Genomic DNA, 20777 nt, shown 5'->3' on the forward strand with positions numbered 1-20777 from the left:
TTCCAAGTTTATAGAGACAGCGTTGTAGATATTTCCATGTTTATACAGATAGCGGTGTAGGTTTTCCATCTTAATACAGATGGCGGTGTAGATATGTCCATGTTTGTACAGATGGCGGTGTAGATATTTCCATGTTCATACATATGGCGGTGTAGATATTTCGAACTTTATAGAGATAGCGCTGTAGTTATTTCCATATTTATAGAGATATCTTTATAGATTTTTCCATGTATATTCAGATAGCTGTGTAGATATTTCCATGTTCATGCAGATAGCGGTGTAGTTATTTCCATGTTCATCCAGATGCCAGTGCACATATATCCATGTTCATACAGATGGCGGTGAAGATATTTCCATGTTCATACAGATGGCGGTTTAGATATTTCCATGTTCATACAAATGGCCGTGTAGATATTTCCATGTTCACAGAGATGGCGGTGTAGATATTTCCATGTTCATACAAATTGCGGTGTAGATATTTCCATGTTCATAGAGATGGCGGTGTAGATATTTCCATGTTTATACAGATAGCAGTGTAGTTATTTCCATGTTTATAGAGATAGCAGTGTAGATATTTCCACTGATATACAGATAGCTCTGTAGATATTTGCATGTTCATTCAGATAGCGGTGTAGATATTTCCATGTTCATACAGATAGCGGTGTAGATATTTCCATGTTCATACAGATAGCGGTGTAGATATTTCCATGTTCATACAGATAGCGGTGTAGATATTTCCATGTTCATACAGTTAGCGGTGTTGATATTTCCATGTTCATACAGATGGCGGTGTAGATATTTACATGTTCATACAGATGGCGGTGTAGGTATTTCCATGTTCATACAGATGGCGGTGTAGATATTTCCATGTTTATAGGGATGGCGGTGTAGATATTTTCATGTTTACACAGATGGCGGTGTAGATATTTCCATGTTTACACAGATAGCGGTGTGGATATTTCCAGGTTTATGCAGATAGCGGTGTTGATATTTCCATGTTTATACAGATAGCGGTGCGGATATTTCCATGTTTATACAGATAGTTAGGCAGATATTTCCATGTTTATACAGATAGCGGTGTAGATATTTCCATTTTTATAGAGATAGCAGTGTGGATATTTCCATTGATATACAGATAGCTGTGTAGATATTTGCATGTTCATACAGATAGCGGTGTGGATATTTCCATGTTCATACAGATAGCGGTGTAGATTTTCCATGTTCATACAGATAGCGGTGTACATATTTCCATGTTCATACAGATAGCGGTGTAGATATTTCCATGTTCATACAGATGGCGGTGTAGATATTTCCCTGTTCATAGAGATGGCGGTGTAGATATTCCCATGTTTATGCAGATAGCGGTATAGATATTTCCATATTTATACAGATGGTGGTGTAGATATTTCCATGTTTATAGAGATGGCGGTGTAGATATTTCCATGTTCGTATGGATTGCAGTGTAGATATTTCCATGTTCATACAGGTGGCGGTGTAGATATTTCCATGTTTATACAGATAGCAGTGTAGTTATTTCCATGTTTATAGAGATAGCTGCGTACATATTTCCATTGATATACAGATAGCTGTGTAGGTATTTGCATGTTCATACAGATAGCGGTGTAGACATTTCCATGTTCATACAGATAGCGGTGTAGATATTTCCATGTTCATACAGATAGCGGTGTAGATATTTCCATGTTCATACAGATAACGGTGTAGATATTTCCATGTTCATGCAGATAGCGGTGTAGATATTTCCATGTTCATACAGTTAGCGGTGAAGATATTTCCATGTTCATACAGATGGCGGTGTAGATATTTACATGTTCATACCGATGGCGGTATAGATATTTCCATGTTTGTACAGATGGCGGTGTAGATATTTCCATGTTCATAGAGATGGTGGTGTAGATATTTCCATGTTTATGCAGATAGCGGTATAGATATTTCCATGTTTATACAGATGGTGGTGTAGATATTTCCATGTTTATAAAGATGGCGGTCTAGATATTTCCATGTTTACAGAGATAGTGGTGTAGTTATTTCCAAGTTTATAGAGACAGCGTTGTAGATATTTCCATGTTTATACAGATAGCGGTGTAGTTTTTCCATCTTAATACAGAGGGCGGTGTAGATATGTCCATGTTTGTACAGATGGCGGTGCAGATATTTCCACGTTCATACATATGGCGGTGTAGATATTTCGAAGTTTATAGAGATAGCGCTGTAGTTATTTCCATATTTATAGAGATATCTTTATAGATATTTCCATGTATATTCAGATAGCTGTGTAGATATTTCCATGTTCATGCAGATAGCGGTGTAGGTATTTCCATGTTCATCCAGATGCCGGTGCACATATATCCATGTTCATACAGATGGCGGTGAAGATATTTCCATGTTCATACAGATGGCGGTTTAGATATTTCCATGTTCATACAAATGGCCGTGTAGATATTTCCATGTTCACAGAGATGGCGGTGTAGATATTTCCATGTTTATACAAATTGCGGTGTAGATATTTCCATGTTCATAGAGATGGCGGTGTAGATATTTCCATGTTTATACAGATAGCAGTGTAGTTATTTTCATGTTTATAGAGATAGCAGTGTAGATATTTCCACTGATATACAGATAGCTCTGTAGATATTTGCATGTTCATTCAGATAGCGGTGTAGATATTTCCATGTTCATACAGATAGCGGTGTAGATATTTCCATGTTCATACAGATAGCGGTGTAGATATTTCCATGTTCATACAGATATCGGTGTAGATATTTCCATGTTCATACAGTTAGCGGTGTAGGTATTTCCATGTTCATACAGATGGCGGTGTAGATATTTACATGTTCATACAGATGGCGGTGTAGATATTTCCATGTTCATACAGATGGCGGTGTAGATATTTCCATGTTCATACAGATGGCGGTGTAGATATTTCCATGTTCATACAGATAGCGGTATAGATATTTCCATGTTTATACAGATGGTGGTGTAGGTAATTCCATGTTTATAGTGATGGCGGTCTAGATATTTGCATGTTTATAGAGATAGTGGTGTAGTTATTGCCAAGTTTATAGAGACATCCTTGTAGATATTTCCATGTTTATACAGATAGCAGTGAAGATATTTCCATGTTTATACAGATAGCGGTGTAGATATTTCCATTTTTATACAGATAACATTGTAGATATTTCCATGTTTATAGAGATAGTGGTGTAGATAATTTCAATTTTATACAGATAGCAGTGTAGATATTTCCAAGTTCATACAGATTGCGGTGTAGATATTTCCACGTTTATAGAGATGGCCGTGTAGATATTTCCATGTTCATACAGACGGCGGTGTAGATATTTCCATGTTTATAGGGATGGCAGTGTAGGTATTTTCTTGTTTACACAGATGGCGGTGTAGATACTTCCATGTTTACACAGATAGCGGTGTAGACATTTCCATGTTTACACGGATGGCGGTGTGGATATTTCCATGTTTATGTAGATAGCAGTGTAGATATTTCCATGTTTATACACACAGCGGTGAGGATATTTCCATGTTCATACAGTTAGCGGTGTAGATATTTCCATGTTCATACAGATGGCGGTGTAGATATCTGCATGTTCATACAGATGGCGGTGTAGGTATTTCCATGTTCGTACGGATGGCAGTGTAGATATTTCCATGTTCGTACACATGCTGGTGTAGATATTTCCATGTTCATAGAGATGGCGGTGTAGATATTTCCATGTTCATACAAATAGCGGTGAAGATATATCCGTGTTCATAGAGATGGCGGTGTAGATATTTCCATTTTTATACAGATAGCAGTGTAGTTATTTCCATTTTTATAGAGATAGCAGTGTAGATATTTCCATTGATATACAGATATTTGTGTAGATATTTCCATGTTTATACAGATAGCGTTGAAGATATTTCCATGTTTATACAGATAGCGGTGTAGATATTTCCATGTTTATACAGATAACAGGGTAGATATTTCCATGTTTATAGAGATAGTGGTGTAGATAATTTCAATTTTACACAGATAGCAGTGTAGATATTTTCAAGTTCATACAGATAGCGGTGTAGATATTTCCACGTTTATAGAGATGGCGGTGTAGATATTTCCATGTCCATACAGATGGCGGTGTAGATATATCCATGTTTATAGGGATGGTGGTGTAGATATTTTCATGTTTACACAGATGGCGGTGTAGATATTTCCATGTTTACACAGATAGCGGTTTAGACATTTCCATGTTTACACAGATATCGGTGTGGATATTTCCATGTTAATGCAGATAGCGGTGTAGATATTTCCATGTTTATACAGATAGCGGTGCGGATATTTCCATGTTTATACAGATGGGCAGCTATTTCCATGTTTATACAGGTAGCGGTGTAGATATTTCCTTCTTAATACAGAGGGCGGTGTAAATATGTCTATGTTCGTACAGATTGCGGTGTAGGTATTTCCATGTTCATAGAGATGGCGGTGTAGATATTTCGAAGTTTATAGAGATAGCGCTGTAGTTATTTCCATATTTATAGAGAAATCTGTGTAGATATTTCCATGTATATGCAGATAGCTGTGTAGATATTTCCATGTTCATGCAGATAGCGGTGTAGATATTTCCATGTTCATCCAGATGCCGGTGTAGATATATCCTTGTTCATACAGATGGTGGTGAAGATATTTCCAAGTTCATACAGATGGCGGTGTAGATATTTCCATGTTCATACAAATGGCGGTGTAGATATTTCCATGTTCATAGAGATGGCGGTGTAGATATTTCCATGTTCATACAAATGGCGGTGTAGATAATTCCATGTTCAAATACATGGCGGTGTAGATATTTCCATGTTTATACAGATAGCAGTGTAGTTATTTCCATGTTTATAGAGATAGTGGTGTAGATAATTTCAATTTTATACAGATAGCTGTGTAGATATTTGCATGTTCATACAGATAGCGGTGCAGATATTTCCATGTGAATACAGATAGCGGTGTAGATATTTCCATGTTCATACAGATAGCGGTGTAGATATTTCCATGTTCATACAGATAGCGGTGTAGATATTTCCATGTTCATGCAGATAGCGGTGTAGATATTTCCATGTTCGTACCAATAGCAGTGTAGATATTTCCATGTCCATACAGTTAGCGGTGTAGATATTTCCATGTTCATACAGATGGCGGTGTAGATATTTCCATGTTCATACAGATGGCGGTGTAGATATTTCCATATTCGTACGGATGGCAGTGTAGATATTTCCATGTTCATACAGGTGGCGGTGTAGATATTTCCATGTTTATACAGATAGCAGTGTTGTTATTTCCAAGTTTATAGAGATAGCAGTGTAGATATTTCCACTGATATATAGATAGCTGCGTAGATATTTGCATGTTCCTACAGATAGCGGTGTAGATATTTCCATGTTCATACAGATAGCGGTGTAGATATTTCCATGTTCATACAGATAGCGGTGTAGATATTTCCATGTTCATACAGATAACGGTGTAGATATTTCCATGTTCATACAGATGTCCGTGTAGATATTTACATGTTCATACAGACAGCGGTGTAGATATTTCCATGTTCGTACAGATGGTAGTGTAGATATTTCCATGTTCATAGAGATGGCGGTGTAGATATTTCCATGTTTATGCAGAGCGTGGTATAGATATTTCCATGTTTATACACATGGTGGTGTAGATATTTCCATGTTTATAGAGATGGCGGTCTAGATATTTCCATGTTTATAGAGATAGTGGTGTAGTTATTTCCAAGTTTATAGAGACAGTGTTGTAGATATTTCCATGTTTATACAGATAGCGGTGAAGATATTTCCATGTTTATACAGATAGAGGTGTAGATATTTCCATGTTTATACAGATAGCAGTGAGGATATTTCCATGTTTATACAGATAGCGCTGTAGATATTTCCCTGTTTATAGAGATAGCAGTGTAGATGTTTCCATGTTTATAGAGATAGTGGTGTAGATAATTCCAAATTTATACAGATGGCATTGTAGATATTTCCAAATTCATACAGATAGCGGTGTAGATATTTCCACGTTTATAGAGATGGCGGTGTAGATATTTCCATGTTCATACAGATGGCGGTGTGGACATTTCCATGTTTATAGGGATGGCGGTATAGATATTTTCATGTTTACACAGATGGCGGTGTAGATATTTCCATGTTTACACAGATAGCGGTGTAGACATTTCCATGTTTACACAGATATCGGTGTGGATATTTCCATGTTTATGCAGATAGCGGTGTAGATATTTCCATGTTTATACAGATAGCGGTGCGGATATTTCGATGTTTATACAGATGGGCAGATATTTCCATGTTTATACAGGTAGCGGTGTAGATATTTCCTTCTTAATACAGATGGCGGTGTAAATATGTCTATGTTCGTACAGATTGCGGTGTAGGTATTTCCATGTTCATAGAGATGGCGGTGTAGATATTTCGAAGTTTATAGAGATAGCGCTGTAGTTATTTCCATATTTATAGAGAAATCTGTGTAGATATTTCCATATATATGCAGATAGCTGTGTAGATATTTCCATGTTCATGCAGATAGCGGTGTAGATATTTCCATGTTCATCCAGATGCCGGTGTAGATATATCCATGTTCATACAGATGGCGGTGAAGATATTTCCATGTTCATACAGATGGCGGTGTAGATATTTCCATGTTCATACAAATGGCGGTGTAGATATTTCCATGTTCAAAGAGATGGCGGTGTACATATTTCCAAGTTCATACAAATGGCGGTGTAGATAATTCCATGTTCATATAGATGGCGGTGTAGATATTTCCATGTTTATACAGATAGCAGTGTAGTTATTTCCATGTTTATAGAGATAGTGGTGTAGATAATTTCAATTTTATACAGATAGCTGTGTAGATATTTGCATGTTCATACAGATAGCGGTGCAGATATTTCCATGTGCATACAGATAGCGGTGTAGATATTTCCATGTTCATACAGATAGCGGTGTAGATATTTCCATGTTCATACAGATAGCGGTGTATATATTTCCATGTTCATGCAGATAGCGGTGTAGATATTTCCATGTTCATACCAATAGCAGTGTAGATATTTCCATGTCCATACAGTTAGCGGTGTAGATATTTCCATGTTCATACAGATGGCGGTGTAGATATTTCCATGTTCATACAGATGGCGGTGTAGATATTTCCATATTCGTACGGGTGGCAGTGTAGATATTTCCATGTTCATACAGGTGGCGGTGTAGATATTTCCATGTTTATACAGATAGCAGTGTTGTTATTTCCAAGTTTATAGAGATAGCAGTGTAGATATTTCCATTGATATATAGATAGCTGCGTAGATATTTGCATGTTCCTACAGATAGCGGTGTAGATATTTCCATGTTCGTACTGATAGCGGTGTAGATATTTCCATGTTCATACAGATTGCGGTGTAGATATTTCCATGTTCATACAGATAACGGTGTAGATATTTCCATGTTCATACAGATGGCGGTGTAGATATTTACATGTTCATACAGACAGCGGTGTAGCTATTTCCATGTTCGTACAGATGGTAGTGTAGATATTTCCATGTTCATAGAGATGGCGGTGTAGATATTTCCGTGTTTATGCAGATAGCTGTATAGATATTTCCATGTTTATGCACATGGTGGTGTAGATATTTCCATGTTTATAGAGATGGCGGTCTAGATATTTCCATGTTTATAGAGATAGTGGTGTAGTTATTTCCAAGTTTATAGAGACAGCGTTGTAGATATTTCCATGTTTATACAGATAGCGGTGAAGTTATTTCCATGTTTATACAGATAGCGGTGTAGATATTTCCATGTTTATACAGATAGCAGTGAAGATATTTCCATGTTTATACAGATAGCGCTGTAGATATTTCCCTGTTTATAGAGATAGCAGTGTAGATGTTTCCATGTTTATAGAGATAGTGGTGTAGATAATTCCAAATTTATACAGATAGCATTGTAGATATTTCCAAATTCATACAGATAGCGGTGTAGATATTTCCACGTTTATAGAGATGGCGGTGTAGATATTTCCATGTTCATACAGATGGCGGTGTGGATATTTCCATGTTTATAGAGATGGCGGTGTAGATATTTTTATGTTTACCCAGATGGCGGTGTAGATATTTCCGTGTTTACACAGATAGCGGTGTAGACATATCCATGTTTACACAGATAGCGGTGTGGATATTTCCATGTTTATGCCGATAGCGGTGTAGATATTTCCATGTTTATACAGATAGTTGGGCAGATATTTCCATGTTTATACAGATAGCTGTGTAGATATTTCCATCTTAATACAGATGGCGGTGTAGATATGTCCATGTTCGTACAGATGGCGTTGTACATAATTCCATGATCTTACAGATGGTGGTGTAGATATTTCGAAGTTTATAGAGGTAGCGCTGTAGTTATTTCCATATTTATAGAGAAATCTGTGAAGATATTTCCATGTATATTCAGATAGCTGTGTAGATATTTCCATGTTCATGCAGATAGCGGTGTAGATATTTCCATGTTCATCCAGATGCCGGTGAACATATATCCATGTTCATACAGATGGCGGTGAAGGTATTTCCATGTTCATACAGATGGCGGTGTAGATATTTCCATGTTCATACAAATGGCTGTGTAGATATTTACATGTTCATAGAGATTGAGGTGTAGATATTTCCATGTTCATACAAATGGCGGTGTAGATATTTCCATGTTCATAGAGATGGCGATGTAGATATTTCCATGTTTATACATATAGCAGTGTAGTTATTTCCATGTTTATAGAGATAGTGGTGTAGATAATTTCAATTTTATACAGATAGCTGTGTAGATATTTGCATGTTCATACAGATAGCGGTGTAGATATTTCCATGTTCATACAGATAGCGGTGTAGATATTTACATGTTCATACAGATGGCGGTGTAGTTATTTCCATGTTCGTATGGATGGCAGTGTAGATATTTCCATGTTCAAACAGGTGGTGGTGTAGATATTTCCATGTTTATACAGATAGCAGTGTAGTTATTTCCATGTTTATAGAGATAGCAGTGTAGATATTTCCATGGATATACAGATAGCTGTGTAGATATTTGCATGTTCATACAGATAGCGGTGTAGATATTTCCATGTTCGTACAGATAACGGTGTAGATATTTCCATGTTCATACAGATAGCGGTGTAGATATTTCCATGTTCATAGAGTTAGCGGTGTAGATATTTCCATGTTCATACAGATGGCGGTGTAGATATTTACATGTTCATACAGATGGCGGTGTAGATATTTCCATGTTCATGCGGAAGGCAGTGTAGATATTTCCATGTTCATACAGGTGGCGTTGTAGATATTTCCATGTTCATACAGGTGGCGTTGTAGATATTTCCATGTTTTTACAGATAGCAGTGTAGTTATTTCCATGTTTATAGAGATAGCAGTGTAGATATTTCCATTGATATACAGATAGCTGTGTAGATATTTGCATGTTCATACAGATAGCGGTGTAGGTATTTCCATGTTCGTACAGATAGCGGTGTATATATTTCCATGTTCATAGAGATAGCGGTGTAGATATTTCCATCTTCATACAGATAACGGTGTAGATATTTCCATGTTCATACAGATAGCGGTGTAGGTATTTCCATGTTCATACAGTTAGCGGTGATTTTTCCATGTTCATACAGATGGCGGTGTAGATATTTCCATGTTCATCCAGATGGCGGTGTAGATAATTCCATGTTCGTACAGATGGCGGTGTAGATATTTCCATGTTTATACAGATAGCGGTGGAGATATTTCCATGTTTATACAGATAGCGGTATAGATATTTCCATGTTCATACAGATAGCATTGTAGATATTTCCATGTTTATAGGGATAGTGGTGTAGATAATTTCAATTTTATACAGATAGCAGTGTAGGTATTTCCAAGTTCATACAGATAGCAGTGTAGATATTTCCACGTTTATAGAGATGGCGGTGTAGATATTTCCATGTTCATACAGATGGCGGTGTAGATATTCCCATGTTTATAGAGATGGCGGTGTAGATATTTTCATGTTTACAGAGATGGCGTTGAAGATATTTCCATGTTTACACAGATAGCGGTGTAGATATTTCAATGTTTTCACAGAAATCGGTGTGGATATTTCCATGTTTATACAGATAGTTGGGCAGATATTTCCATGTTTATACAGATAGCGGTGCAGATATTTCCATGTTTATACAGATAGTTGGGTAGATATTTCCATGTTTATACAGATAGCGGTGTAGATTTTTCCATCTTAATACAGATGGCGGTGTAGATATGTCCATGTTCGTACAGATGGCAGTGTAGATATTTCCACGTTCATACAGATGGTGGTGTAGGTATTTCGAAGTATATAGAGATAGCGCTGTAGTTATTTCCATATTTATAGAGAAATCTGTGTAGATATTTCCATGTATATGCAGATAGCTGTATAGATATTTCCGTGTTCATGCAGATAGTGGTGTAGATATTTCCATGTTCATCCAGATGCCGGTGTTGATATATCCATGTTCATACAGATGTCGGTGAAGATATTTCCATTTTCATACTGATGGCGGTGTAGATATTTCCATGTTCATACAAATGGCGGTGTAGATATTTCCATGTTCATAGAGATGGCGGTGTAGATATTTCCATGTTCATACAAGTGGCGGTGTAGATATTTCCATGTTCATAGAGATGGCGGTGTAGATATTTCCATGTTCACACAGATAGCGGTGTAGATATATACATGTTCATACAGTTAGCGGTGTAGATATTTCCATGTTCATACAGATGGCGGTATAGATATTTCCATGTTCATACAGATGGCGGTGTAGATATTTCCATGTTCGTGCAGGTGGCGGTTTAGATATTTCCATGTTTATACAGATAGCGGTGCGGATATTTCCATGTTTATACAGATAGTTGGGCAGATATTTCCATCTTTATACAGATAGCGTTGTAGATATTTCCATCTTAATACAGATGGCGGTGTAGATATGTCCATGTTCGTATAGATGGCGGTGTAGATATTTAAATGTTCATACAGATGGCCGTGTAGATATTTCGAAGTTTATAGAGATAGCGCTGTAGATATTTCCATATTTATAGAGAAATCTGTGTAGATATTTCCATGTATATGCAGATAGCGGTGTAGATATTTCCATGTTCATCCAGATGCCGGTGTAGATATATCCATGTTCATACAGATGGCGGTGAAGGTATTTCCATGTTCATACAGATGGCGGAGTAGATATTTCCATGTTCATACAAATGGCGGTGTAGATATTTCCATGTTCATAGAGATGGCGGTGTAGATATTTCCATGTTCATACAAATGGCGGTGTAGATATTTCCATGTTCATAGAGATGGCGGTGTAGATATTTCCATGTTTATACAGATATCAGTGTAGTTATTTCCATGTTTATAGAGATATCAGTGTAGATATTTCCATTAATATACAGATAGCTGTGTAGATATTTGCATGTTCATACAGATAGCGGTGTAGTTATTTCCATGTTCATACAGATAGCGGTGTAGGTATTTCCATGTTCATACTGATAGCTGTGTAGATATTTCCATGTTCATACAGATAGCGGTGTAGATATTTCCATGTTGATACACATAGCGGTGTAGATATTTCCATGTTCTTACAGATTACAGTGTAGATATTTCCAAGTTCACACAGATAGCGGTGTAGATATTTCCATGTTCACACAGATAGCGGTGTAGATATATCCATGTTCATACAGTTAGCGGTGTAGATATTTCCATGTTCATACAGACGGCGGTGTAGATGTTTACATGTTCATACAGATGGCAGTGCAGATATTTCCATGTTCGTACAGGTGGCGGTGTAGATATTTCCATGTTTATACAGATAGCGGTGCGGATATTTCCATGTTTATACAGATAGTTGGGCAGATATTTCCATGTTTATACAGATAGCGGTGTAGATATTTCCATCTTAATACAGATGGCGGTGTAGATATGTCCATGTTCGTACAGATGGCCGTGTAGATATTTAAATGTTCATACAGATGGCGGTGTAGATATTTCGAAGTTTATGGAGATAGCGCTGTAGATATTTCCATATTTATAGAGAAATCTGTGTAGATATTTCCATGTATATGCAGATAGCTGTACAGATATTTCCATGTTCATGCAGATAGCGGTGTAGATATTTCCATGTTCATCCAGATGCCGGTGTAGATATATCCATGTTCATACAGATGGCGGTGAAGATATTTCCATGTTCATACAGATGGTGGTGTAGATATTTCCATGTTCATACATATGGCGTTTTAGATATTTCCATGTTCATAGAGATGGCGGTGAAGATATTTCCATGTTCATACAAATGGCGGTGTAGGTATTTCCATGTTCATAGAGATAGCGGTGTAGATATTTCCATGTTCATACAGTTAGCGGTGTAGATATTTCCATGTTCATACAAATGGCTGTGTAGATATTTCCAAGTTCATAGAGACGTAGGTGTAGATATTTCCATGTTTATACAGATAGCAATGTAGTTCTTTCCATGTTTATAGAGATAGCAGTGTAGATATTTCCATTGATATTCAGATAGCTGTGTAGATATTTGCAGGTTCATACAGATAGCGGTGTAGATATTTCCATGTTCATGCTGATAGCGGTGTAGATATTTCCATGTTCATACAGTTAGCGGTGTAGATATTTCCATGTTCATACAGGTGGCGGTGTAGTTATTTCCATGTTCATACAGATGGCGGTCTAGATATTTCCATGTTCATACAGATGGCGGTGTAGATATTTCCATGTTCGTACGGATGGCAGTGTATATATTTCCCTGTTCATACCAGTGGCGGTGAAGATATTTCCAAGTTTTTACAAATAGCTGTGTAGTTATTTCCATGTTTATAGAGATAGCAGTGTAGATATTTCCATTGATATACAGATAGCTGCGTAGATATGTGCACGTTCATACAGATAGCGGTGTAGATATTTCCGTCTTCGTACAGATAGCGGTGTAGATATTTCCATGTTCATACAGAGAGCGGTGTAGATATTTCCATGTTCATACAGATAACGGTGTAGATATTTCCATGTTCATACAGATAGCGGTGTAGATATTTCCATGTTCATACAGTTAGCGGTGAAGATATTTCCATGTTCATACTGATGGCGGTGTAGATATTTACATGTTCATGCAGATGGTGGTGTAGATATTTCCATGTTTATGCAGATGGCGGTGTAGATATTTCCATTTTCATAGAGATGGCGGTGTAGATATTTCCATGTTTACGGAGATAGCGGTATAGATATTTCCATGTTTATACAGATGGTGGTGTAGATATTTCCAGGTTTATAGAGATGGCGGTCTGGATATTTCCATGTTTATAGAGATAGTGGTGTAGTTATTTCCAAGTTTATAGAGACAGCGTTGTAGATATTTCCATGTTTATACAGATAGCGGTGAAGATATTTCCATGTTTATAAAGATAGCGGTGTAGATATTTCCGTGTTTATACAGATAGCGGTGTAGATATTTCCATGTTTATAGAGATAGTTGTGTAGATAATTCCAATTTTATACAGATAGGAGTGTAGATATTTCCAAGTTCATACAGGTAGCGGTGTAGATATTTCCACGTTTATAGAGATGGAGTGTGTAGATATTTCCATGTTCATACAGATGGCGGTGTAGATATTTCTATGTTAATATAGATGGCGGTGTAGATATTTTCATGTTTATACAGATGGCGGTGTAGATATTTCCATGGTTACACAGATAGCAGTGTAGACATTTCAATGTTTACACAGATAGCGGTGTGGATATTTCCATGTTTATGCAGATAGCGGTGTAGATATTTCCATGTTTATACATATAGCGGTTCGGATATTTCCATGTTTATACAGATAGGCAGATATTTCCATGTTTATACAGATAGCGGTGTAGATATTTCCATCTTAATACAGATGGCGGTGTGGATATGTCCATGTTTGTACAGATGGCGGTGTAGATATTTCCATGTTCATACAGATGGCGGTGTAGATATTTCGAAGTTTATAGAGATAGCGCTGTAGTTATTTCCATATTGATAGAGAAATATGTATAGATATTTCCAGGTATATGCAGATAGCTGTGTAGATATTTCCATGTTCATGGAGATAGCGGTGTAGATATTTCCATGTACATCCAGATGCCGGTGTAGATATATCCATGTTCATACAGATGGCGGTGAAGATATTTCCATGTTCAAACAGATGGCGGTGTAGATATTTCCAGGTTCACACAAATGGCGGCGTAGATATTTCCATGTTCATAGAGATGGCGGAGAAGATATTTCCATCTTCATACAAATGGCGGTGTAGATATTTCCATGTTCATAGAGATGGCTTTGTAGATACTTCCATGTTTATACAGATAGCAGTGTGTTTATTTCTATGTTTATAGAGATACTGGTGTAGATAATTTCAATTTTATACAGATAGATGTGTAGATATTTGCATGTTCATACCGATAGCGGTGTAGATATTTCCATGTTCTTACAGATAGCGGTGTAGATATTTCCATGTTCAAACAGATAGCGGTGTAGATATTTCAATGTTCAAAGAGATAGCGGTGTAGATATTTCCATGTTCGTACAGATAGCGGTGTAGATATTTCCATGTTGATACACATAGCGGTGTAGATATTTCCATCTTCATACAGATAACGGTGTAGATATTTTCATGTTCATACAGATAGCGGTGTAGATATTTCCATGTTCATACAGTTAGTGGTGTAGATATTTCCATGTTCATACTGATGGCGGTGTAGATATTTCCATGTTCATACAGATGGCGGTGTAGATATTTCCATGTTCGTACAGATGGCGGTGTAGATATTTCCATGTTCATAGAGATGGCGGTGTAGATATTTCCATGTTTATGCAGATAGCGGTATAGATATTTCCATGTTTATACAGATGGTGGTGTGGATATTTCCATGTTTACAGAGATGGCGGTCTAGATATTTCCATGTTTATACAGATAGCGGTGAAGATATTTCCATGTTTATACAGATAGCGGTGTAGATATTTCCATGTTTATACAGATAGCGGTGTAGATATTTCTATGTTCATACAGTTAGCGTTGTAGATATTTCCATGTTCATACAAATGGCGGTGTAGATATTTCCATGTTCATAGAGATGGCGGTGTAGATATGACCATGTTCACACAAATGGCGGTGTAGATATTTACATGTACACAGAGATGGCGGTGTAGATATTTCCATGTTTATACAGATAGCAGTGTAGGTATTTCCGTTTATAGAGATAGCATTGTAGATATTTCCATTGATATACAGATAGCTGTGTAGATATTTGCATGTTCATACAGATAGCGGTTTAGATATTTCCATGTTCATACAGATAGCGGTGTAGATATTTCCATGTTTATAGACATAGTGGTGTAGATGATTCCAATTTTATACTGATAGCAGTGTAGATATTTACAAGTTCATACAGATAGCGGTGTAGATATTTCCACGTTTATAGAGATGGCGGTGTAGATATTTCCATGTTCATACAGATGGTGGTGTAGATATTTCCATGTTCATACAGGTGGCGGTGTAGATATTCCCATGTTTATACAGATAGCAGTGTAGTTATTTCCTTGTTTATAGAGATAGCAGTGTAGATATTTCCATTGATATACAGATAGCTTCGTAGACATTTGCATGTTCATACAGAGAGCGGTGTAGATATTTCTATGTTTATACAGATAGCGGTGTAGATATTTCCATGTTTATACAGATAGCAGTGTAGATATTTCCATGTTTATAGAGATAGTGGTGTAGATAATTACAATTTTATACAGATAGCAGTGTAGATATTTCCAAGTTCATGCAGATAGCGGTGTAGATATTTCCACGTTTATAGAGATGGCGGTGTAGATATTTCCATGTTTACACAGATGGCGGTGTAGATATTTCCATGTTTACACTGATAGCGGTGTAGACATTTCCATGTTTACACAGATGGCGGTGTGGATATTTCCATGTTTATGTAGATAGCACTGTAGATATTTCCAAGTTTATACACAGAGCGGTGCGGATATTTCCATGTTTATACAGATAGTTGGGTAGATATTTCAATGTTTATACAGATAGCGGTGTAGATATTTCCATCTTAATACAGAAGGCGGTGTAGATATTTCCAAGTTCATACAGATAGCGGTGTAGATATTTCCACGTTTATAGAGATGGCGGTGTAGATATTTCCGTGTTAATACAGATGGCGGTGTAGATATTTCCATGTTTATAGAGATGGCGGTGTAGATATTTTCATGTTTACACAGATGGCGGTGTAGATATTTCCATGTTTACACAGATAGCGGTGCAGACATTTCCATATTTACACAGAGAGCGGTGTGCATATTTCCAAGTTTATGCAGATAGCGGTGTAGATATTTCCATGTTTATACAGATAGCGGTGCGGATATTTCCATGTTTATACAGATAGTGGTGCAGATTTTTCCATGTTTATACAGATAGCGGTGTAGATATTTCCATCTTAATACAGATGGCGGTGTAGATATTTCCATGTTTATGCAGATAGCGGTATAGATATTTCCATGTTCATACAGATGGCGGTGTAGAAATTTCCATGTTCATACAAATGGTGGTGTAGATATTTCCATGTTCATAGAGATGGCGGTGTAGATATTTCCATATTTATACAGATAGCAGTGCAGTAATTTCCATGTTTATAGGGATAGCAGTGTAGATATTTCCATTGATATACAGATAGCTGTGTAGATATTTGCAAGTTCATACAGATAGCGGTGTAGATATTTCCATGTTCATACAGATAGCGGTGTAGATATTTCCATGTTCATACAGATAGCGGTGTAGATATTTCCTAGTTCATACAGATAGCGGTGTAGATATTTCCGTGTTCATACAGATGGCGGTGTACATATTTCCATGTTCATACAGATGGCGGTGTAGATATTTCCATGTTCATACAGATGGCGGTGTAGATATTTACATGTTCATAGAGATGGCGGTGTAGATATTTCCATGTTCGTACGGATGGCAGTGTAGATATTTCCATGTTCATACAGGTGGTGGTGTACATATTTCCATGTTTATACAGATAGCAGTGTAGTTATTTCCATGTTTATAGAGATAGCAGTGTAGATATTTCCATTGATATACAGATAGCTGTGTAGATATGTGCATGTTCATACAGATAGCGGTGTAGATATTTCCATCTTCGTACAGATAGTGGTGTAGATATTTCCATGTTCATACAGATTGCGATGTAGATATTTCCATGTTCCTACCAATAGCGGTGTAGATATTTCCATGTTCATACAGATGGCGGTGTAGATATATACAGGTTCATACAGATGGCGGTGTAGATATTTCCATGTTCGTACGGATGGCATTGTAGATATTTCCATGTTCATAGGGATGGCAGCGTAGATATTTCCATGTGTATGCAGATAGTGGTATATATATTTCAATGTTTGTACAGATGGTGGTGTAGATATTTCCATGTTTATAGAAATGGCGGTCCAGATATTTCCATGTTTACAGAGATAGTTGTATAGTTATTTCCAAGTTTATAGAGACAGCGCTGTAGATATTTCCATGTTTATACAGATAGCGGTGAGGATATTTCCATGTTTATGCAGATAACGGTGTAGATATTTCCATGTTTATAGAGATAGTGGTGTAGATAATTTCAATTTTATACCGAGAGCAGTGTAGATATTTCCAAGTTCATTCAGATAGCGGTGTGGATATTTCCACGTTTATAGAGATGGCGGTGTAGATATTTCCATGTTCATACAGATAGCGGTGTAGATATTTCCATGTTTATGGAGATGGCGGGGTAGATATTTTCATTTTTACACAGATGGCGGTGTAGATATTTCCATGTTTCAAAAGATAGCGGTGTAGACATTTCCATGTTTACACAGATAGCGGTGTGGATAGTTCCGTGTTTATGCAGATAGCGGTGTAGATATTTCCATGTTTATACAGATAGCGGTGCGGATATTTCCAAGTTTATACAGATATTTGGGCAGATATTTCCATGTTTATACAGATAGCAGTGTAGATATTTCCATCTTAATATAGATGGCTTTGTAGATATGTCCATGTTTGTACAGATGGCGGTGAAGATATTTCCATGTTCATACAGATGGCGGTGTAGATATTTCGAAGTTTATAGAGATAGCGCTGTAGTTATTTCCATATTTACAAAGAAATCTCTGAAGATATTTCCATGTATATGCAGATAGCTGTGTAGATATTTCCATGTTCATTCAGATAGCGGTGTAGATTTTTCCATGTTCATCAAGATGCCGGTGTAGTTATATCCATGTTCATACAGATGGCGGTGAAGATATTTCCATGTTCATACAGATGCCGGTGTAGATATTTACATGTTCATACAAATGGCGGTGTAGATATTTCCATGTTCATAGAGATGGCGGTGTAGAAATTTCCGTGTTCATACAAATGGCGGTGAAGATATTTCCATGTTCATACAGATGGCGGTGTAGATATTTCCATGTTCATACAAATGGCGGTGTAGATATTTCCATGTTGATAGAGATGGCAGTGTAGATATTTCCATGTTTATACAGATAGCAGTGTAGATATTTCCATGTTTATAGAGATAGCAGTGTAGATATTTCCATTGATATACAGATAGCTGTGTAGATATTTGCATGTTCATACAGATAGCGGTGTAGATATTTCCATGTTCAGAGGGCGGTGTAGATATTTCCATGTTCATACAGATAGCGGTGTAGGTATTTCCATGTTCATACAGATATCGGTGAAGATATTTCCATGTTCATACAGATACCAGTGTAGACATTTCCATGTTCATACAGTTAGTGGTGTAGATATTTCCATGTTCATACAGATGGCGGTGTAGATATTTACATGTTCATACAGATGGCGGTGTAGATATTTCCATGTTCATACAGGTGGCGGTGTAGATATTTCCATGTTTATACAGATAGCAGTGTAGTTATTTCCATGTTTATAGAGATAGCAGTGTAGATATTGCCATTGATATACAGATAGCTGTGTAGATATTTGCATGTTCATACAGATAGCGGTGTAGATATTTCCATGTTCGTACAGATAGCGTTGTAGATATTTCCATGTTCATACAAATAATGGTGGAGATATTTCCATGTTCATACAGATAGCGGTGTAGATATTTCTATGTTCATACAGTTAGCGTTGTAGATATTTCCATGTTCATACAGATGGCGGTGTAGATATTTAAATGTTCATGCAAATGGCGGTGTAGATATTTCCATGGTCGTACAGATGGCGGTGTAGATATTTCCATGTTCATAGAGATGGCGGTGTAGATATTTCCATGTTTATGCAGATAGCGGTATAGATATTTCCATGTTTATACAGATGGTGGTGTAGATATTTCCATGTTTATAGAGATGGCAGTCTAGATATTTCCATGTTTATAGAGATAGTGGTGTAGTTATTTCCACGTTTATAGAGACAGCGTTGTAGATATTTCCATGTTTATACAGATAGCGGTGAAGATATTTCCATGTTTATACAGATAGCGGTGTAGATATTTCCATGTTTATTCAGATAGCAGTGTAGATATTTCCATGTTTATAGAGATAGTGGTGTAGATAATTTCAGTTTCATACCGAGAGCAGTGTAGATATTTCCAAGTTCATACAGATAGTGGTGTAGATATTTCCACGTTTATAGAGATGGCGGTGTAGATATTTCCATGTTCATACAGATGGCGGTGTAGATATTTCCATGTTTATAGAGATGGCGGTGTAGATATTTTCATGTTTACACAGATGGCGGTGTAGATATTTCCATGTTTACACAGATAGCGGTGTAGACATTTCCATGTTTGCACAGATAGCGGTGTGGATATTTCCATGTTTATGCAGATAGCGGTGTAGATATTTCCATGTTTATACAGATAGCGGTGCGGATATTTCCATGTTTATATAGATAGTTGTGCAGATATTTCCATGTTTATACAGATAGTGGTGTAGATATTTCCATCTTAATATAGATGGCTTTGTAGATATGTCCATGTTTGTACAGATGGCGGTGTAGATATTTCCATGTTCATACAGATGGCGGTGTAGATATTTCGAAGTTTATAGAGATAGCGCTGTAGTTATTTCCATATTTACAAAGAAATCTCTGAAGATAATTCCATGTATATGCAGATAGCTGTGTAGATATTTCCATGTTCATGCAGATAGCGGTGTAGATATTTCCATGTTCATCCAGATGCCGGTGTAGATATTTCCCTGTTCATACAGATGGGGGTGAAGATATTTCCATGTTCATACAGATGCCATTGTAGATATTTCCATGTTCATACTAATGGCGGTGTAGATATTTCCATGTTCATAGAGATGGCGGTGTAGATATTTCCATGTTTATACAGATAGCAGTGTAGTTATTTCCATGTTCATACAGATGGCGGTGTAGATATTTCCATGTTCATACAAATGGCGGTGTAGATATTTCCATGTTCATAGAGATGGCAGTGTAGATATTTCCATGTTTATACAGATAGCAGTGTAGATATTTCCATGTTTATAGAGATAGCAGTGTAGATATTTCCATTGATATACAGATAGCTGTGTAGATATTTGCATGTTCATACAGATAGCGGTGTAGATATTTCCATGTTCAGAGGGCGGTGTAGATATTTCC

The sequence above is a fragment of the Gorilla gorilla genome, chromosome X (assembly GCF_029281585.2).
Source record: "Gorilla gorilla gorilla isolate KB3781 chromosome X, NHGRI_mGorGor1-v2.1_pri, whole genome shotgun sequence".
Taxonomy (NCBI): Eukaryota; Metazoa; Chordata; class Mammalia; order Primates; family Hominidae; genus Gorilla; species Gorilla gorilla.